This window comes from Pseudorca crassidens, chromosome 6, assembly GCF_039906515.1.
Source record: "Pseudorca crassidens isolate mPseCra1 chromosome 6, mPseCra1.hap1, whole genome shotgun sequence".
Lineage (NCBI taxonomy): Eukaryota > Metazoa > Chordata > Mammalia > Artiodactyla > Delphinidae > Pseudorca > Pseudorca crassidens.
This window is the reverse complement of record NC_090301.1, coordinates 88,773,500-88,797,055: the sequence shown is the minus strand read 5'-3', so window position 1 is coordinate 88,797,055 and position 23,556 is coordinate 88,773,500. Positions and strand designations below refer to the sequence as shown.

At 36.6% G+C, this 23,556-nt stretch overlaps 1 protein-coding gene across 1 annotated transcript in view; it reads right to left on the bottom strand.

The window, feature by feature from the left end:
* Positions 1–23,556, bottom strand: part of LRP1B (LDL receptor related protein 1B) — a 1,616,178-nt gene that overhangs the window by 444,801 nt on the left and 1,147,821 nt on the right. The gene's annotated exons all lie outside the window — the stretch shown is intronic.

Below are 23,556 nucleotides of genomic sequence, written 5' to 3'. Positions count from 1 at the left end.
ACCTCAAATCTCTACAATTGCTCTGTCCTCTAAGAGCTGTATCAATTTGCCAGTCTCCTATTCATCCTTCTCTCAATTCCTAATCAGACTCACTAAAATACTTTGAGAGTCCACAATAGGTTTCTAGTTTTATGATAAACATTGGCCCTAACTCTCTTTCACATGGACATGGTCCAGCAGTTTCTGATTATGCAAACAGAAACCTTGTCAGACCATCTAACATGATCTACCAGGGCAGTCTCTTGAGCCTGAACACCTTGCAGAAAACTTTTCGGCTACTTTCTTGGTAAGTCTGTGATTCTCAACATGGGAATCCTAGTATTTGCCCATGTTTCTTGGGAATATTGTTGTCAGCTATTTGGACACATATAAGAAGAACTGGGCAGCATTCAACCTGTGAATAATCCTAACACTGTTGACTGAAGATTCTTGAGTTCTTGTAAGTTATCTGCCTCCAAGACCTGAACCACACTGTGTATTGACTTTGTAGAACTTCAATAGAATGTTCTACACATTTTTTCTTTCTCTAGCATAATGCTCCTCATGAATTTTTCTACTCCTTATATTAAGAAGCCGCTACCCACGGTTCCAATGTCTCTTGTTCAAGTACGTCATTACCTTCTGGATTTGGCCTTGGTTGATGTTGTGGGGTAAGAGACTTTAGAATAATCACGCCATCCCAAAACATGACACTTTAGCATGAGGATTATTTTGAGCTGAAGCAAACTGGGACACGGCAGATGCAGGAGAAGCTCTCTGCTCTCCTCCTATCCACCTGAAAAGTGGACATAAATTTCCCTTTTCAAGGTGTCCCCTCTCTTGTACCAGGAACAATCATCATCACCGGATATGAAGATAACACTGAAATGAATCTGCATAAACAACACATTACTAAAGAACCTTTATCTTCCATTAGTTTTCCCATATATTTTCCTCCCCACAATTTACTGCTTCTAGAAGCCCAAAACGCTTTCCTTTGTTGAACCATTTCTCTATAATTTATCACCCTTTGTTAAAATTGTATATAAGTCCCTGGGTCTAACTATTTCTTTAGGTCTTCACTCCTTTTCCGTGAAGGTTTCCCCTTTTCCATTAAAAAAAAAATTGCCTTTTCTCTTGTTAAGCTATTTTTTTGTTCAGTTTAATTTGTAGCTCACTGACCAAAACATAAAAGGGTGGAGGAAAAGTTGTGTTCCTCCCCAACACCTGCCATAGGCCATCTTCTATGAGAAACTCCAATATCTTAGGAAATTGTGAATTTATGGAAGCCATACTGAAACTAATTTACAGCCTGCAACTTAAGCGGGAGATCTCATGTTCTCTTTTCCTCAGCACTAATCATGACTCACTCCAGATTTTGTTCTCCATAATTAACATTACCCTCTCTCTTCCTTTGGACCATAAAAATTATTCCTTGCCTCACTGCTTGCTGATTCCCTATGCACAACTTTCACCCTTTAATTTTATCCTTTTCTTGTTAATTTCAATATCTAATAAAACAGTGCCCCATTATAAGTTTCCAGTAGCTGCAATTATCTAAATAGGTAATCTGAAAATTTCTTTAGCTAATAAGTGTAACATGACTAAAAGTCATTTCTTTATTTTATAAAATCTGACTTTTAATAGCTAAAATTCTTACACTTTGAGACTGAATGTCTCTATGATATGTACCAAGCAAATTAAAAATAAATACATTTTAAAAGCTGACATTTTTTACCTTTGAAATTGCAAAAAGAAAAATTAACATAATCAAATGTATTTTTAGGCACTCATAAAAGGATATAGAACTAGCCCATTTAAAGAAAAAAACATTTCTAGTGAAATATAATTTAAAAGCAAGTCATATTGCCACTAGTAGCCATGAGTAACAGAGGTGGTAATATAACGATTTAACAAATCTTAACATTTTGCTATAAATGCTTCAGAGTTTTAAAGACAAACACATTAAAGTTGTGTTGGAACCATATATCCTTTCAGCACCATTTCTCCTTGTTACTCCCTTGAGAAAGCAAAATGTTGATGTTTGTGTGTGTGATTTTCAAGATGTATTACTTAGTTTTTATTTAGGCTTCTTATTTTGAGCTAATTTTAAACTTACAGAGAAGTTTCAAAAACAGAACAAAGAGTTCCCTTCTATCTCTCATGATAACATCTCACATAACCATCACAAAATTATCACAAAAGGATTACTAGGTTTTAAAAATATTACTATGTATCTTTCTATCCAAAAATAATACATAGCATCGTTTAGCATATTTTTCAATCTTACATACCATATTACACTGTAATATCATTTAGCAATATTTTTGTTGTGTTGTATTGTTGTAATCAAATTGTATTTGGTTAATGTGGATAGATAGATATAACACTAGGTTTTGTTTTGTTGTTATTGTTATTTTACTGTTGTACAATATGCCATTGTTTTCTCTAAAAGTAGAATTGCGTAAGTTTACTCTAAAAGTGGGAACTGCTTCATGGAAGAATGTATACTCTTCCAATTTTTCAAAATACTGCAAAATGGCTCTCTAAAGTGGTTGTACAAAATCGTCATTTTCAATAGCGTATGAGAGTTCTGGTTTGGCCACATTGTCAGATCTTTAAAAAATTGGCAAATTTATGGGTGGAAAATAGCATCTCGTTGTTTGACTAGGAATTTTCTTGATGATTGGTGAGGCTGAATATACTTTAATATAATGTTTCCTTTTCCAGGATTTGCCTCCTGGCATAACAATCCCATATTTCTGTTAGTCTTTGTAGTGGTACATTATAAACTGTAGTTTCAATCCTTTGTTGCTTTTAGGAAATACAAATACCTTCTGCTAGTGTTTGTCTGTTTTGCCTTTTAAAGTTCTTTATATCTTCTGCTGCAAAGAGTTTTTAACTTCAATGAGGTAAAATATACCAAACTTACACTTTTTGTGTCTAATTTTTGAAATATGTTCCTATCTGGAGTGCATAAATATATTCTTCTATATTTTCTTTGAAATTAAAAAGTAGCACATTTACATGATCAGTGTAGCTGAAACATTTTTATTGGTAATAATTTCTTTTATAAAAAAATTTTTATTGAAGTATAGTTGATTTACAATATTGTGTTTCAGGTGTACAACAGACCAATTCATTTCATATATACACACACATATATATATATACAGCTATATATGCAAATATATTTGCATACACTATCTTCAGTTTCTTCGTTTGTTAGGTTATTAAAACATATTGAGTACAGTTACCTATGCTATATAAGTAGGTCCTTGCTCATTATCTATTTTATATATAGTAGTGTGTATAACTTAATCTCAACCTCCTCATTTATCCCTCCCTCTCCCCTCTTTTCCCCCTTTGATAGCCATGTTTGTTTTCTAAATCTCTAAGTCTATTATTGTTTTTTAAATAAGTTCATTTGTATTTATTTATTTTTTAGATTCTGCATATAAGCAATGTCACATGATATTTGTCTTTCTCTAACTGACTTCATTTAGTATGACAATCTCCAGGTCCATCCACATTGCTGCAAATGGCATTATTTCCTTCTTTTTTATGTGTGAGTAATATTCCATTGTATATATCTACCATACCTCCTTTATCCATTCATCTGTCAATGGACATTTAGGTTGCTTCCATGTCTTGGCTATTGTAAACAGCACTGTACTGAACACTCGGTGCATGTATCCTTTTGAACCATTGTATTCTCTGGATATATGACCAGGAGTGGGATTGCTGGATCATATAGTAACTCTATTTTTAGTTTTCTAAGGAACCTCCGTACTGTTCTCCATAGAGGCTGTATCAATTTACATTTCCACCAACAAGGTAGGAGGGTTCCCTTTCCTCCACACCCTCTCCAGCATTTATTGTTTGTAGATTTTTTGATGATGGCCATTCTGACTGGTGTGAGGTGATACCTCTTTGTGGTTTTGATTTGCATTTCTCTTGTAAGTAGTGACGTTGAGCATCCTTTCATGTGCTTGTTGGCCATCTTGGAGAGATGTCTATTTCGGTCCTCTGCCCATTTTTTGATTGGGTTGTTCGTTTTTTTGATATTGAGCTCCATGAGCTGTTTGCATATTTTGGAGATAAATCCCTTGTAAGTTGCTTCATTTGCAAATATTTTCTCCCATTCTGAGGATTGTCTTTTTGTTTTGTTTATGGTTTTCTTTGCTGTGCAAAAGCTTTTATTAGGTCCCATTTGTTTATTTTTGTTTTTATTTTCATTATTCTACGTGGTGGATCAAAAATGATCTTGCCATGATTTATGTCAGAGAGTGTTCTGCCTATGTTTTCCTCTAAGAGTTTTATAGTATCTCGCCTAACATTTAAGCCTGTAATCCATTTTGAGTTTATTTTTGTGTATGGTGTTAGAGAGTGTTCTAATTTCATTCTTTTACATGTAGCTGTCTAGTTTTCCCAGCACCACTTATTGAAGAAACTGTCTTTTCTCCATCGTATATTCTTGTCTCCTATGTCATAGATTAGGTGGCCATAGGTGCATGGGTTTACCTCTGGACTTTCTATCCTGTTCCATTGATCTATATTTCTGTTTTTGTGCCAGTACCATACTGTTTTGATTTCTGTACCTTTGTAGTATAGTCTGAAGTCATGGAGCCTGATTCCTCCAGCTCCATTCTTCTTTCTCAAGATTGCTTTGGCTATTAGGGGTCTTTTGTGTTTCCATACAAATTGTACATTTTTTGTTCTAATTTTGTGAAAAATGTCTTTGATAGAGATTGCATTGAATCCGTAGACTGCTTTGCATAGTATAGTCATTTTGACAATATTGATTCTTCCAATCCAAGAATATGGTATATTTCTCCATCTCTTCGTGTCATTTCAATTTCTTTTATCAGTGTCTTATAGTTTTCGGAATACAGGTCTTTTGTATCCTTAGGTAGGTTTATTCCTAGGTACTTTTTTTTTTTTTTTGATGCAGTGGTAAACGCAATTGTTTCCTTAATCTCTCTTTCTGATATTTTGTTGTTAGTGTATAGGGATGCAAGAGTTTTCTGTGTATTAATTTTGTATCCTAGCACTTTACCGAATTCATTGATGAACTCTCGTAGTTTTCTGGTAGCATCTTTAGGGTTTTCTATGTATAGTATCATGTCATCTGCAAACAGATAGTTTTACTTCTTTTTTTTCCAATTTGGATTCTTTTATATCTTTTTATTCTCTGTGGCTAAAACTTCCAAAACTATGTTGAATAAAAGTGGCAAGAGTGGGCATCCTTGTCTTGTTCCTGATCTTAGAGGAAGTGCTGTCAGCTTTTCACTATTGAGTGTGATGTTAGCTGTAAGTTTGTCATATATGTCCTTTATTGTGTTGAGGTAGGTTCCCTCTACGCCCATTTTCTGGAGAGTTTTTACCATAAATGGTGTTGAATTTTGTCAGATGCAGATTTTTTTCTGCATCTATTGAGATGATTATATGGTTTTTATTCTTCAATTTGTTAGTATAGTGTATCACATTGACTGATTTGCATATATTGAAGAATCCTTGCATCCCTGGGATAAATCCCACTTGATCAGGGTGTATGATCCTTTTAATGTGTTGTTGGATTCTGTTTGCTAGTATTCTGTTGAGAAGTTTTTTGTCTGTGTTCATCAGTGATATTGACCTGTAATTTTCTTTTTTTGTGATGTCTTTGTCTGGTTTTGGTATCAGGGTGATAGTGGCCTCATAGAATGAGCTTGGCAATGTTCCTTCCTCTGCAATTTTTGGAAGAGTTTCAGAAGGGTAGATGTTAAATCTTCTCTAAATGTTTGATAGAATTCATCTGTGAAGCCATCTGGTCCTGGACTTTTGTTTTTTGGGAGTTTTTTAATTGCACTTTCAATTTCAATACTTGTGATTGGGCTGTTCATATTTTCTATTTCTTCCTGGTTCAGTCTTGGATGTTTGCACCTTTCTAGGAATTTGTCCATTTCTTCTAGGTTGTCCATTTTATTGGCGTATAGTTTCCTGCAGTAGTCTGTTATAATTCTTTGTATTTCTGTAGTGTCCATTATAACTTCTCCTTTTTCATTTCTAATTTTATTGATTTGAGTCCTCTCTCCTTTTTCTTGATGAATCAAGCTAAAGGTTTATCAATTTTGTTTATCTTTTCAGAAAACCATCTTTTAGTTTAATTGATCTTTTCTATTGTTTTCTTCATCTCTAGTTTATTTATTTCTGCTCTGATCTTTATGGTTTCTTTCCTTCTACTAAGTTGGAGTTTTGTTTTTTCTTCTTTCTCTGGTTGTTTGAGCTGTAAGGTTAGGTTGTTTATTTGAGATTTTTCTTGTTTCCTGAGGTAAGATTGTATTGCTATAAACTTCCCTCTTAGAACTCCTTTTGCTACGTCCCATAGGTTTGGATCAACATGTTTTTGTTTTCATTTGTGTCTCAGTATTTTTTGATTTCCTCTTTGATTTCTTCAGTGACCCATTGGTTATTTAATAACATATTGTTTAGCCTCCATGTGTTTGTGTTTTTTACAGTTTCCTTTTTTCCTGTAATTGATTTCTAATTTCAGAGGGTTTTGGTCAGGAAAGATGTTTGATATGATTTCAATTTTCTTAAATTTATTAAGGCTTGATTTGTGACCTAAGGTGTGAACTGTCCTGGAGAATGTTTCATGTACACTTGAGAAGGAAGTGTATTCTGCTGCTTTCTGATGGAATGCCCTATAAATACCAGTTAAGTCTATGTGGTCTAATGTGTCCTTTAAGGTTTGTGTTTCCTTATTAATTTTCTGTTTGGATGATGTGTCCATTGGTGTAATGGGATTTAAAGTTCCCCACTATTGCTGTGTTACTGTTGATTTCCCCTTCTGTGGCTGTTAGCATTTGCCTTATATAGTGAGGTGCTCCTATGTTGGGTGCATAAATATTTACAATTGTTATATCTTCTTCCTTGTTTGATCCCTTGATCAAGATGTACTGTCCTTCCTTGTCCCTTGTAACAGTCTTTATTTAAAAGTCTATTTTGTTTAGTATGAGTATTGCCACTCCAGCTTCTTTTGATTTCTATTTGCACGGAAATTCTTTTTCCATAGCCTCACTTTTAATCTGTATGTGTCCCTAGGTCTGACGTGGGTCTCTTGTAGACAGCATATATACAGGTTTTGTTTTTATATCCATTCAGCCAGTCTATGTCTTTTGGTTGGAGCAGTTAATCCATTTACATTTAAGGTAATTATCAATATGTATGTTCCTATTGCCATTTTCTTAATTGTTTTGGGTTTTTTCTTGTAGGTCTTTTTTCTTCCCTTCCTGTTTTGTTCTCTTCTCTTGTGTGTTTTCCACCTAGAAAAGTTCCTTTAGCATTTGTTGTAAAGCTGGTTTGGTGGTGCTGAATTCTCTTAGCTTTTGCTTGTCTGTAAAGCTTTTGATTTCTCCATCAAATCTGAATGAGAGCCTTGCTGGGTAGAGTATTCTTGGTTGTAGGTTTTTCCCTTTCACCCCTTTAAATATATAATGCCCCTCCCTTCTGGCCTGCAGTGTTTCTGCTGCAAAAATCAGCTGATAACCTTATAGGGATTCCCTTGGATGTTTTTTACTGCTTTTCCCTTGTTGCTTTTAATATGTTTTCTTTGTATTAAATTTTTTCTTAATTTGATTAATATGTGTCTTGGCCTGTTCCTCCTTGGGTTTATCATATATGAGATTCTCTGTGCTTCCTGGACTTGGTTGACTATTTCCTTTCCCATGTTATGGAAGTTTATTTAGTATAATCTCTTCAAATATTTCTCAGGTCCTTTTTTTTTCTCTTCTTCTTCTGGGGCCCCTATAATTTGAATGTTGGTGCATTTAATGTTCTCCCAGAGGTCTCTGAGGCTGTCCTCATTTCTTTTCATTCTTTTTCTTTTATTCTGTTTTGTGGCAGTGATTTCCACCATTCTCTCTCTTCCAGCTCACTTATCCATTCTTCTGCCTTGGTTATTCTGCCATTGATTCCTTCTAGTGTATTTGTCATTTCAGTTATTGCACCGTTCATCTCTGTTTGTTTGTTCTTTAGTTTTTCTAGGTCCTTGTTAAACATCTCTTGCATCTTCTCAATCCATGCCTCCATTCTTTTTGTGAGATCTTGGATCATCTTTACTATCATTATTCTGAATTCTTTTTCAGGTAGATTGCCTATCTCCTCTTCATTTAGTTGTTCTTGTAGGTTTTTATCTTGCTCCTTTGTCTGCAGCAGATTTCCCTTTTGTCTCATTTTGTCTAACTTACTGTGTTTGTGGTGTCCTTTCTGCAGGCTGCAGGATCGTAGCTCCTTTTGCTTCTGGTGTCTGCCCTGGGGTGCGTGAGTTGGATATTGAGTGAGGCCTCCCCTTTGCTCTGTGGTTGTCACCGCCCCTCTCAGGGGCACGGTGTGCTCTGTAGTTGTTGAGGTAGAAGCCCTGAGATCTGTTTCTTAGCTGTGTTTCTGATCTGCGGTGTGAGATAGGTGGGATTGGAGCACTCCCAGTTGGAGAGAAGCTTCTGAGTATTCCTCTTCTGGGGCTGTTCACCTGTGAGTGTGCTCAGTTGTGTCCCCTTTCACCCATTGTGCAGGCTCACAAAGTACACTGTTGTTTGCACTCCTCTCAGTCCCACCATTTGCTGGCAAATGGCTTTCATGACTCTCAGGTATTGTTTTCACCAGGCCACCAGCACAGATCCATTGAGGTCAGGTCCCAGTACTGCAGTAGTCATGCATCTGTACCCACTGTGGGATCTATGGAGGCAGCTCAGACTCTGGCCTCACCCAACCCTCAAATGTATGTGCACACAAAGCCCACAGCTGCTAAAGCCAGATCCGTATCAGCTGCAGGAGCACTTGTTGTCTGTTTGGATGTTCCTTAGGCAATGAACTTAGGAAGCCATCAGCAGAGGTTTACTCCATGGTTTGTGTAGCTGTGAAGAGAGATTTCAGGTCTTCTTCCTTAGTTGCACAGCCCCTGGGGCTCAGCTGTGATTTCAGCTCCACTTCTGCATGTTTTCCTCCCACCAGTTTCTGCCCCCGAGGCTGCCCTGGAGCACACGTGTCTGCACAGGCCAGTGAAGGCATTCACAGGCATGGCCAGCACAGCTGGAGGAGGCTTTGGCAGGGTGGTGCCTGGGCCACAGGATCGGCGCAGCCTGAGGAGGCTTTGGCAGGGGCGGTTCTCAGGCCCACCAGGACTGGTGTGACCTTTGGAGGCTTTGGCAGGGGTAGCACTTGGGCCCGCCGGGGCCTGCATGGCTGGAGGAGGTTTTAGCTTGAGAGGCAGGCGAGCCCGCTGAGGCAGGCACCCCTGCTAGTGCCTGCAGAGGCAGAGGCCGCCATATGGGGAAGGGAGTTTCAAAGGTGGCCCTGCCCCTTGCATGCCAGTCAACAAATGCACCATGCTTCTATGGTGGTCCAGGTTTCTCCCTCAATCTTTTCCAGTTGTGGAGCTCCTTAGTCCCATCCTTTCAGGCTGTCTCTTCACAGCCAACATCTATCCTCTCCCTGGGTCTGCTCTCCAAACCCCACTTTCCAGCACCCAGCCCCCCTCTACACCACGAGACACATGACTTGGGCTGGAGTGTGCAGGGCTGTAGCATGGACCATGCACGTAGTTCCTACTCTGTCCTCGCAGAGACTGGATGCTGCATTCCCCTCTGATCCCCCAAAGCTTCCTCTCTATCCCAGGTGATCTCTCCACTGTGAGGTGGCTTTCCTGACTGTGGGAACCTCTCCTCTCCTTCAGCTCCCCTGCCCAGGGTGCTGGTCTCATCCTGTTTCCTCTTTTCTTTCTTTCTTTCATCCTAGCTGGTTGCATGGGGATTTTTCTTGTCCTTTTAGGTGTCCAAGGACCTCTACTAGTGTTCAATAGGTGCCCTGTGAGAATTGTTTCATTTGTAGATGTATTCTTGTTGTACTTGTGAGGAGAGGCGAACTCCAAGTCCTCCTATTTTGCCATCTTGACTCCTCCCCCTCATCGATTTTGTTTTTTTATATAAATTTATTTATTTTTGGCTGTGTTGGGTCTTTGTTGCTGCGCATGGGCTTACTCTAGTTGTGGCAAGCGGGGGCTACTCTTTGTTGCAGTGTGCATGCTTCTCTTTGCAGTAGCTTCTTGTTGCAGAGCACAGGCTCTAGGTGTGCAGGCTTCAGTAGTTGTGGCATGCAGGCTCTAGAGCACAGGCTCAGTAGTTGTGGTACATGGTCATAGTTGATCCGTGGCATGTGGGATCTTCCAGACCAGGGATCGAACCTGTGTTCCCTGCATTGGCAGGTGGATTCTTAATCACTGGAACACCAGGGAAGTCCCAATTTTCTTATATTTAGCCAGATTTGCTTTGTGGCCCAGCATGCATTCTATTCTGAAGAATGTTCCATGGGAACTTGAAAAGAATGTGTATTCTGCTGCTTTAGGATGGAATGTTTTATAAATATTAAGTCCATCTGGTCTAATTTGTCATTTAAGACCTGTGTTTCCTTACTGATTTTCTGTCTGCATGATCTGTCCACTGATGTAAGCGAGGTGTCAAAGTCCCACACTGTTATTGTGTTATTGTTGATTTATCCTTTAAGGCTGTTAGCATTTTATATATTGAGGTTTTCCTGTGTTGGGTACATATATATTAATATTTACAATATTATATCTTCTTGGATTGATGACTTGATCATTATGTATTGTCTTTCTTTGTCTCTTGTAACAGTCTTTATTTTAAAGTCTATTTTGTCTGATATGAGAATTGCTACTCCAGCTTTCCTTTGATTTCCATTTGCATGGAATACCTTTTTCTGTCCCCTCACTTTCAGTCTATATGTGTCTCTAGATCTGATGTGGGTCTCTTGTAGACAGCATATATATGGGTCTTATTTGTGTATCCATTCCGTCAGTCTATGTCTTCTGGTGGAAGCATTTAATCCTTTTACATTTAAGGTAATTATCTATTTTATATGTTCTTATTGCCATTTTGTTAATTGTTTTAGATTTGTTTGTGTAGATCTCTTTTTCTTGCTTTTCTTTTTTGTTCTCTTGTGATTTGATGACTATCTTTAGTGTTGTGTTTGGATTCCTTTTAATTTTAGTGTGTACATCTATTATAGATATTTTGTTTGCAGTTACCATGAGGTTTTGGTATAGCGGTCTACATGTACACATGACTGTTTTAAGTTGCAGACCTCTTAATTTCAAATATCCTGCATTCATACTCTCCTCCTCTTATGATTACTGGTTTTGATATCATATTTGTATGTAGATGATTTTCTACCTTTACTATATGTTTGCCTTTACTGGTGAGCTTTCCTATTAATTGTCTTGTTTCTACTTCCAGCGTTTTCTGCTTAGAGAAGTTCTTTTGGCAGTTGTTGTAAAGCTGGTTTGGTGGTGATGAGTTCTTTTAGTTTTTGCTTATCTGTAAAGCTTTTGATTTATCCACTGAATCTGAACAAGAGCCCTGCTGCTGGATAGAGTGTTCTTGGTTGTAGGTTATTCCCTTTCATCACTTTAAATATATGGCGCCACTCCCCTGTGGCCTGCAGAATTTCAGCTGAAAAATCAGCTGATAACCTTATGTAAATTCCCTTGTATGTTATTTTTTGCTTTTCCCTTGTTGCTTTTAATATTGTCTCTTTGTCTTTAATTTTTGTCAATTTGATTAATGTGTTTCTTGGCATGTTTCTGCTTGGGTTTATCCTGTATGGGACTCTGTGCTTTTCCTGGACTTGGGTGATTGTTTCATTTCCCATGTTAGGGAAGTTTTCAGCTATTATTTCTTCAAATATTCTCAGGCTCTTTCTCTCTCTCTTCTCCTTTTAGGACCCCTATAATGCAAATGTTAGTGTGTTTGATATTGTCCCAGAGGTCTCTTAAACTGCCCTTATTTTCATCATTATTTTTCTTTATTCCATTCCATGGCAGTGATTTCCACCATTCTGTCTTCAGCCCACTGATTTGTTCTTCTGCCTCATTTAGTCTGCTATTGATTCATTCTACTATATTTTTAATTTCAGTTATTGTATTCTTCAACCCTGTTTGGTTGCTCTTTATATTTTCTGACTCTTTGGTAAAATATTTTTATAACTTCTTGCTCTGTGCATTCATTCTTTTCCTGAGTTCTTAGATCACCTTTACAATAATTATTTTGAACTCTTTCTCAGGTAGATCGCCTATCTCCACTTCACTTAGTTGTTCTTGTGTTTTATCTTGTTCTTTCATCTGCAACATATTCCTTTGTCATCTCATTTTGTTCACATTTCTATTTGTATTTTTATGTATGTGGTAGTTTAGTTACACTTCTCTATCTTGGAGAAGTGGCCCTCTGTAGGGGATGTCTTATGTGTCCCAGCATTATACTCCCCTTCACTCAAGGGCCAAAGCCCAGCTGTTTCCCCAGAATAGGTTCTGACTTGTGTTTATGGACTCAGTTTGGCAGGCTGCAGTATGGTGGTTTTCTAGCTTCTGGTGTCTTTCCCCTGGTGAGTGAGGCTGGTCTAAAGGCTTGTTCAGGCTTCCTGGTCGGAGGGTCTGCCCACTAGCTAGATGTTGTCCCTCTGGTAGGCAGGGATATGTCAAGTGGTGTGTCTAAAGGTGGTTGTGGGCTCAGGAAGTCTTTAGGCAGCCTGTCTTCTGATGGTTGGGGCTGTGTTCCCACCCTGTTGGTGGTTTGGCCTGAGGCATACCAGCACTGGAGCTTACAGGCTGTTGGGTGGGGCCAGGTCTTGGGGCCAAAGACCCAAAATGTCTGCCACCTTTTATGACCCCAGAGAGAGCTATAGCCATCTGCCACCTCCCCAGGGACACTCTAAGACTAGCAGGTAGGTCTGGCACACGTTCTTCTGGAGTCACTGCTTCTGCCCAGGGTCCCAGTGCCTGCGAGACCTATGTGCACCCTCCAGGAGTGAAGTCTCTGTTTCCCCCAGTCCTGTGGAGCTCCTACAATCAAGCTCTGCTAGCCTTCAAAGCCAAATGCTCTGTGGACTCCTCCCAATGCTGGACCCCTAGGCTGGGGCAACTGGTGTGGGGCTCAGAGCTTTCACTTCTGTGGGAGAACTTCTGCAATATAATCAATCTCCAGTTTGTGGGTTGCTAATCTGGGCAGTATGGGATTTGAGTATATTGTGAGTGTGCCCCTCCTACCATGGTTTCTTCTTCATGTCTTTGGATGAGGAATATCTTTTTTTCTTTTGGTAGATTCCAGTCTTCTTTATTGATGGTTGTTCAGCAGTTAGTTGTGATTTTGGTGTGTTTGTGAGAGGAGGTGAGCTCACGGTTCTTTTACTTCACCATCTTTCTCAACTGAAACTTATTTTTGAGTACAGTATAAGCTAGAGATAGAATTTTACTTATTTCTTGCATGCAAATTGTACTAGCAAAATTTATTAAATGCAGTTCATTATTTTTCAACTGATTTGTAATATCAACTTGTTAACAAAAACATTTACAAGACATGTATGTGTGGATCTGCTTAAGTCCTCTTTTCCATTTTACTATTCTTTTAATAATATCACATTGTTTTCATTATTATAACTTTATAATAAGTGAAATTCTTGTCAAGGAGAGACTACAAATTTATATTTTTTCAAAATTGCCTTAGGTATTATTGGAATTTTGCTGTTCCATGTACATTTTAGGATCAGCATATGAAGTTGCATGAAAAAAGTTACTTTCCCATCATGAAAATTACATTTTCTCCCTTTATTTAAAGTCATTCTTTATGTCCACTAATATTTTATAATTTTCTCTATTACAATTTTGTGCATCCTTTGTTTTTATTTCTAGTTTGAGAAGTTTTGTTTAATTACATGTTTTAACCGGTTATTGAATGTAAGGAAACATTTTGACCTTATTTTAAGCCATGTTGTTTTTTTAAATGATAAACTGCTCTGATTGATTGGCTAAAACAAAACATCAGAATGAATCCTATGGAATAAAGATACTAATCTGTAAAACTGAAACATATATACCAAGTCATAATGTAAAACACAAATTTACTACTTTATTATGGTCAAGTTTGAAGCCATTATTTTAAGGTTTTTTGGTTTGTTTTTTAGTGAGAATATGTCGATGTACTGTTACTGATTTTGTATGTCTGGAACAATCTTTATTTCCCTTCATTTTGAATAACAGTTTAGGATTATATATTTCCTTAGGAGTGTGAACATATTTCTAATGAGGAGTGTGAACATATTTCTAATGCTTCTGGTGAGATGCCTGCTTAAATTCAATTATTGTTCCTCTGTAGATAATCTCTCTATTACTTCTGGTAGCATTTTAAGGTTGTCCCTTTTTTTTATTATTCTCTGAAATTTTACTTTGATGGCTGACTTAATTTTATGATTCTTTTTCAGTACTCAGAATTCATTTTCAATCTAAGGACCCATTTATTTCCTCTTTTGTAGTAAACTCCATTATTGTTTCTTGGATGATATTTTTCTTTCCTTCCCTCTCTTCTTTGTCATTTGTTGACCTCTACTAGCTATAATCATGTTGAACCTACCAACTTACCTTCCAAGTTTCACAACTGCTCTCATTTTATTCTGTAATTTACATATTAATTCCTCACTATTTATCATACCATTGGTTCATTCTCACTCTGACTAGTCCAACATAAACTTTATCAATTGGGATTTCCTTTTAATTTTTATTATTCTGACCATATTTTTCAGTTCTAAGATTTTTAGTTGTTTTCATTTTAATTATTTTTTTCTTATATAATTTTAGCCTCTTTGGTTTCACCATTTCTTGTACTTCTTATAAACATGTATTCCTTTTCCTCTCTGATGAACTCCCCCCAAAGTTATAAAAGTCTCCTTCTAATTGTTCTATTATTTGTTTTCACTCATCTGCTGGTTGGTACACTTTCCTTTTTAGCTGTATTTCTTTAAAATCCATCTATTGTGGAATTTGAATTTGCAGACTCTCCTTAATTTTTTAACCTCTCTTCCAGCACTCATTCCCTGTAGTTTGTTGGTTCAGTTGCCTTCACTTGGCTCCTGGGCCTTAAGCTGCAGCCCTGTCTTTCATAATTCACTTGGATTTTTGCTCCACAGGGCTGATGAGAACTTGAAAAGCCATCAATGTGTAAAAGACTGATGTTAGTGTTGGTCACAGGATTGTTTCTGTATTCTCTAAGCCTCTACGGCAAAAATGTCACATAGGACATTGGTATATGAAGGAGATGGCACAGCTTTAATTCAGCCTTATTTTCCTATGTGGCAGCCTCACCCCAGTCCCTGGTTCAAGCAGGCTTTAAACTTGCTCCTGTTCCTCTATATTTCAGTCATTCTAACTGCATTGTATTTCTGTTTATTAGTCAAGGAAAATCTTATTTTGTGCTTTGAAATTATGAATCTCTTCTTAGTTTTTATTTTTTATAATTATCATCAATCATGCTATGTTTTTAAAGCCAGAGATAACCTCGGTGTTTTAATATCATGTTGACCAACAGTCTTGACTCTTCATATATAAAAAGTGAAACACAGCATTTTCCCTTTGCCATACTTTGAGTTCCCAGAGGTTAAAAAAATAGACCTTTCATCTTTATTTGCCACTACCTAATAATCTATGGCACATTGTAAGCATGTAATACACATTTAAGTGTATTTAGTGGCTCTTCATCTCATCTTTTATACCTCACAGCAAAAATTTAATTCTACATGAATTGAAAGATAAAGGAGAGCCTTCATCCTATCCTTTCCCCATATTCAGATATATAAAGGATCTAAACCTAAATCTGATTTGTAAAAGTATTTAGAACGCTCTTCTATCTTTAAATACTTAATCACATGTCAGCGAATTTATTTTTTTCGTAACTAACTGGTAAAAGATGTATCAAAATGAAATGTGTTTTTCCAGATTTATCAAAATAGAATATCAAAGGGGTTCTGAGTTAAGATGGCAGAGTACGAAGAGCCTGAGTTCATCTCCTCCCACAGAAACACCAAAACTACAACTACATGTGGAACAACCATTTCTGAGAACAACCTGAACACTAGCAGAATAGATTTTCTACAACTATGCGTATAAAGAAAAGGTTACATCAAGACAAGGAGGAGGAGCAGAATGGTGTTCTAATCAGAACCCACACGACTAGTATAGTGGCACACAAGCAGGAGGAATATCACAGCTGCAGAGGTGCTCCCTGAGGAGCAAGGGTTCAAAGCATCACATTGGGCTCCCATCCCAGGGGACTTGCACTGGAAAGAAGAGCCCCATCTTTGAAAATCAGTGAAGACTATGTCCAAGAGAGCTCAAGACTCTGCTTTTGAAGAGCTCGTGCACAAACTCACTCCAAGTTCCAGTGCAGAGGCAGTAGCTTTGAAAAGCACCTGGGTCATGAGATTCATTGACTGATTTTAGGGCATGTGCCAGAGTGGCAGGAATCTGTTAGAACTTTCTCCAGGTACAGAAGTGCTGAAAGGCAACATGTTTTTAAACTCTCCTTCTACCTAGCTGACCTAGTGCTGGGAGGCACCATTTCTGTCATTATCCATCAACCCAGCTAACACTGGGCACCCTGTCCCAGTGTTCCCAAGGACCTGTCCTGCCCAACTCACCTACTTTGGCCAGTTCATCCAAAGTGGCTCCTTCTCTGCCCAACCTGGCAAGCTGCCTTGGATGACAATGGTGTCCCTCCAAAGCAGCAACCACTTTGGGGAGTCAGCTCCACCTATCAGGGTGCCCACAGGGGATTGTGCCTCTGGGCCCAACAGGACACATTCTACATAACGCCACTCTTTCAAGACTAGGAGACATAGCTGATTATTCTATATTCTAAGTACCTAAACAAACACAGACTTAGGCACAATGAGGAGACAATACATTTCAAATAAAAAAACCAAAACCTCAGAAAAAAAGGTAAATAAAACATAGCTAGATAAGCAATTTAGGTGATAAAAAGCTCAAATAGGCTCACCAAACTTGGGAAACAAGTGAATGAACTCAGCAAGCTCGTCTACAAAGAGAAAATATTAAAAAGAGAACCACTCGGAACCAAAGGATACAGTAACCAAAATAAAAAATAGGGGGAAGGACCAGCAGACAGGTTAGTGGAAATCACCCAATTGGAAGAGCAAGAAGAATGAATAATTTAATGGGTATAGTTTAAGAGACCTCTGGAACAATACAGTGTAAACTAAGATTTGCATTATAGGGATTCAAGAAGGATAAACAGAAAGGAATAGAAAAACTTTTTGAAGAAACAATGACTGAAAATTTCCCTAACCTGGCAAAGGAAAGAGACATCCAAGTCCAGGAAGCACAGAGAGTGCCAAACAAGATGAACCCAAAGAGACCCACACCGAGACATGTTATAATTAAAATGTCAAAAGTTAGAGAATCTTAAATTCAGCAAGAGAAAAATAAGTAACACACAAGGAAACCCACAAAGACTATCCAGTGACTTTGCAGCAGAAACCTCACAGGCCAGAAGGAACTGGCTTGATATATCCAAAGTGCTGGAAGAAAAAACTTACAATCAAGAATACTCTGTCTGGTGAGGTTATCATTCAGAACTAAAGAAAGGAGAGATACAGAGTTTCCCAGACAAGCAAAAACTAAAGGAGTTCATCACCACTCAACTGGCCTTACAAGAAATGTTAAAGGGGCATCATTAAATGGAAAAGAAAAAGCCACAAATATGAAAAAACATCCTACTGGTAAAGGCAAACATGTAGTAAAGGTAGTGGATCAATCACTTCTAGAGCTAGTATGAAGGTTAAAAGACAGAAGTAGTAAAATTATCTACCTCTAAAATAATTACATAAGCAATACACAAAAAGATGTAAAATATGACACAAAATACACAAATTGTGAACAGGGTCAGTAAAAATGTAGTGCTTTTAGAATGTGCCCAAACTTATGCAACCATCAACTTAAATAACATATATGTAGGTTGTTATATATGAACCATATGGTAACCACAAACCAAACATCTATAATACATACACAAAAAATAAAGAGAAAGGAATATAAACATAACACTAAAGAAAGTCAACAAATCACAAAGGAGGAGAATGAGAGAAGAACAGAATAACTACAAAACAACCAGAAAATGATTAACAAAATGGCAATAAATACATAGCTATCAATAATCACTTTAAATGTAAATAGACAAAATGCTCCAATCAAAAGACAGGGTTGCTGAATGGATAAAGAAACACAACCTATATATATGCTGCCTACTAGAGACTCATATCTGAAGACACACACAGACTGGAAAGTGAAGGGATGGAAAAAGATATTCCATGCAAATGGAAACAAACAAAAGCTGGGATAGCAATATTTATATCAGACAAAATAGACTTTTAAACAAAGACTGTAACAAGGGACAAAGGAGGGCATCATCAAACAAGAGGCTGTAACATTTGTTAATATCTATGCACCCAACATAGGAGCACCTAAATACATAAAGCAAATCACAGACATAAAGAAAAAAATGACAGTAACACAGTAATGCTAGGGAACTTTAACACAACCACTTACATCAATGGATAGAAGAAATCAATAAGGAAACATTGACTTAAATGACACATTAGATCAGATGGACCTAATAGATAACTAGACAAAATTCCAACCCCAAACAGCAAAATACACATTGTTTTCAAGCGCACACGGAATATTCTCCAGGACAGATTACATGTTAGGCCACAAAACAAGTCTCAATAAATGAAGAAGACTGAATTCATATGAAGCATTTTTTTCTGACCGAAGCGTTATGAAACAAGAAATCATTTACAAGAAGAAAACTGTAAAAAAACAAACGTGGAGGCTAAACAACATGCTTCTAAACAACCAATGGGCCATTGAAGAAATTAAAGAGGAAATAGAAAAATACCTTTGGACAAATAAAAATAAAAACAAAAAATCCAAAATTTACAGGATGCAGCAAAAGCAGTTCTAAGAGGGAATTTTATACCAATACAGGCCTTTGTCAAGAACCAAGAAAAATCTCAAACAATCTAGCCTTACAACTGACACCACAGAAATACAAAGGATAGTAAGAGATTACTACAAAAAATTCTACACCAACTAATTGAACAACCTAGAAGAAATGGATAAATTCTTAGAAATATACAATTTTCCAAGGAAATAGAAAATCTCAGCAGACCAACAAACAAAAGTGTAGGACCAGACAGCTTCACAGGTGAATTCTACCAAATCTTTAAAGAAGAGTTAATACCTCTCCTTCTCAAACTATCCCAAACAACTGAAGAGGAAAGAACAATTCCAAACTCATTCTATGAAGCCAACATTACTGATACAAAAACCAGATAAAAACAGTACAGTAAAACAGTACAGTAAAAGAAAGTTACAGGCCAATATCCCTGATGAACGTAGGCAGTACAGTGTTTGTTTGACATTAGTCTTAGCAGTATTTTTTTGCATCTATCTCTTCAGGCAAGGGCAACAAAAGTAAAAATAAACGTGACTATATCAAATTAATAAGCTTTTGTACAGTGAAGGAAACTATCAACCAAACAAAAAGGCAAACTACCGAACAGAAGTATGTATATACTTTGATTAAATTGTTTTCAGTTTAATTTCCCACAATATAAATAGGATCTATAACTCAGCAACAACCTCCCATGGCATCTCTTAAATGTCATCAAACATAACATAGCCAGAGTTATCTTCATAAAACAAAAGTCCTATTATATACTTACCTTAGAACACTCCATTGTCTTCCCTTCATCTACTGAAAAAAATCATAACTCCTTATCTTGAATATTAGTATCTCAGTGTTCACGGTGCCATTTTCACAATAACCAAAGGTAGAAACTCGTGTCCATAAACAGATGAATGGATAAATAAAATATGTTATATACATACAATAAAATATTATTCAGCCATAAAGAGGGGAATGAACTTCTGACACCTGCTACAATATGGATTAACCTTCAAAACATTATACTGAGTGAATTGTGCCACACACAACAAAACATATATTGTATGATTCCACTTACATGAAATATATACAATAGCCAAATTCATCGAGAAAGAAAATAGATGAAAGATTACCAGAGAATACAGGGAGGGGGAATGGGGAGTAACTGCTTAAACAGGGTTTCTGTTTAAAGAGAGAAAAATGATTTGGAAGGACTTCCCTGTGGCACAGTGGTTAAGAATCCACCTGCCAATGCAGGGGACACGGGTTTGAGCCCTGGTCTGGGAAGATCCCACATGCTGCAGAGCGACTAAGCCCGTGTGCCACAACTTCTGAGCCTGCACTCTAGAGCCTGTGAGCCACAACTACTGAAGCCCGCATGCCTAGAGTCCATGCTCCACAACAAGAGAAGCCACTGCAATGAGAAGCCCATGCACCACAATGAAGAGTAGCCCCCACTTGCTGCAACTAGAGAAAGCCTGTGTGCAGCAACGAAGACCCAAGGCAGCCAATAAATAAATAGATTTATTTTAAAAGTTTTGGAAATAGATGGTGATGGCTGCACAATATTGTGAATGTAATTGATGTCACTGAATTGTACAATTAAAAGTTGAAATGGCAAATGTTATGTTTTATATATTTTTACCTAATTTTAAAAATTAATAATGTAATTATTAATAATGTAATATACTAATAATGTAGCATACCCAAAATTATTGAACAGTACACTTTTAATGAATGAGTTGTATGGTATGTATATTATATCTCAATGAAACTTTTTCTTTAATACTTCTTATCTTGGCAGACCAAATCCTTCAATATTGGACTTCTCTCTAGGACTCGATAGCCTCATCTCACACCATTCATGCCATGAAACCCATGTTCTAATCATGCCAAATGATGTGTCACTCCTTGTCTACCCTGTGCTTTTTCATGTCTTTATACTTAAAATTTTCTGAGCCTTTAGTCTAGAAGAGTAGTTTGTAATCTTTTTTGTTCTGAGGACTTTTACAGTCTTAAAAAGTATTGAAGACTCCAGCAAAATTTTTGTGTATGTGAGTTACGTCTATAGCTATTGTGTTAGAAATTTAAACTAAAAACTTTGTTTTGATATGTATTAATATATTTTAAAAAACAAAAATGAATTGACTGCATATTAATATAAATAACATCTAAAAAATAGCTGTATTTTTTTAAAATGAGAAGACAGCTTTTTTATCATTTTATACACTTGTTTACTCTCTGGATTACTAGAAGACAACTGGATTCTCACATCTACTACATCCAATCTGTTGTGTTGTTTTAGTTGAAATTTGTGAAGAAAATCCAGCTTCACACAGCAGTGAAGTTGGAAAAGGAAGGAGGGTTTTAACAGCCTTTTCAGATAATTCTGGATATGATTTTATACTACAACAACACAAATGGTAGTTACTTAAAGGTTAGCTTCCGTGTGGAATCAGAAACTATAATGATGAACTTTTCCTATTCTATTACATTAAAATTCATTGGTCTATCTTATACTCTGAATGGATCATTTACCCAGGCATGATTTTATCATGTCATTTGGAAAATATTGGTTCCCTGAGTTATGCATATCCTCCAAATGCTGACAATTTCAGCATGCAATACCCCCCCGCCCCAAATCACTAGTAATATCACTACACATCTCATCAGAAGTATGGGAAGCTATCAAGCTAACTATGGTGGATACAAGTCTTGAAAATTTTAATTTTTACTTGAAATCTTGATTTTTATTTGCAATAAGTAATGTAGGTCATTTTCCTTGGAGTGACAGACTCATTGTATTTAGTCTGCCATACACCCAGGTTTGAATAACCATAGTTTGTTCCTCATTCTTTTAAGTAAAAAATGATATTCCTTAAAAAAAGCATAAACTCAAATAATGACAGAAATACGTGGTATCCTTCAGGCAACTATACTTCAGAATGCATCAGAGTTCCTTATATGTATTTTATAATATCACACAGCATATTAAAGAGATGTGTATTGAAGGATTAATATTTAATAAAATTATTTTACTTTTTCTTCAAGGACATTCTTAAGTGAAACTGGCTCTTTTTTTTTTTTTCCTGCTATTAAGTGGCAGTGAAAAATGCAATGACTACTAGTACTGTTTGGTGCCACTGTATTGATTAGTGCTAAGGTACCAGCAATTTAGCCACAATGGCTTTTGCACCATTGGTGTAAATGTCAAAACGGTGGAAAGGCAAATAAATATCTAGTATTATTATGAAAATAATTTTGAACATGTATTTGGAGACCCTAGGAACCAAATTTGGGGACCATTGGTCTAAAATTCTTCCTTCTCCACCAGGCTCAACAGGCAGACTCCTATTGATCCCTTACATTTCCTCAACTCATCTCAGTGGCATCCTCTGCGCTTCCTCAGAAAGATTATTTATTCTCTAGGCCTTTAGTATATTATAGATTCTAGTGAATTTCAATGTCTGTTTACTCGTAGTTTTCTTCTTAAACTATGGCTTCTAAAGGTCTATGGACTCATATTCATCTTTATACCCAGGGTACCTGACAAAGAATCTGGAGCACAGAAAATGAATAAGTTAATAGATTACAGATGCAACATAAGCACTTCCAACTCTGAATTGTGTCAGTCTAGGAAAATGGAGGGAGGACCAGAGAGAATTATAATGTAAACTTCATAGGGATATACCCAAAGAATCAGTAAGTCTCGAATATGTCTCAAGTCTATGATCAGTACAGTTATAGTTGCATCTTCATATATATACACACACACAGGGAAGCCAAAATGGCATGTGCTGGAATATACAAATTGTTATGAAATTATCAACAAGTATAGTAACCTAGAGAATAAAGAAACAAGAATGTGTATTTGTATATGCTTGAAAGTACACACTTGAACTGATTTGGAAAGGCTGTCAGGTTTGAATAGGCAAAAGGGATTGTGAGGATATTAAATACTGAAAGAACAAAATAAACTGTGACAGGCTTAGCATGGGATGGCAATGTACAATAGGGAGTTTGATGTGTTTTTCACATGAGTAAGCATATGAATAGATGCTGGATCTCACTAGTTATCAGGTAAATGTATATTAATATAAGTTGACTTTTTTAACATATTAGTCATAAGCTAATAAAAATTATAAAATCATTGTCAAAAGTGTGGGAAAATGGATCTTTTTATAAACAGTTAATGAAAACATAAATTGATATGGTCTTTTTGGAGAAATTTGACCAGTTCTAAAAATAAATAAATAAAACAATGATTTTGCAGTTCTATTTCTAGGATTCTATGCTAAAGAAATATTCACATGTGTGAAAAAACATATTTATGTGCACAAATGTTCACTGTGACATTGTAGGTAGTGATAAGACACCAAAAACAACCTAAATGATTGTCAGTGAGAAAATGGTTAAATAAATTAGTTTACTCTTAGTATAGGATAGATACAGGCTTTCAAAAGAATAAGATAGAGCCTTATCTTAAATAGCCTTAAAAGCTTTTTAAGATATATTGTAAGTGAAAAAAAGCAGGTGAATATTGTATCATTACATTTTTGTAATTACAAATGATACACATACTGCAAGAAAATTCTGGAGGCATGACAGCTGTCACTTACGAGTAAGTAAATGGAATTGATGTTGCAGGGATGAGGCAGAAACTTCAGTTAAAAATCCATATTACTTGAACATTTTATAATTTATGTATTATTTTGCAATTTAAAAAGTAATG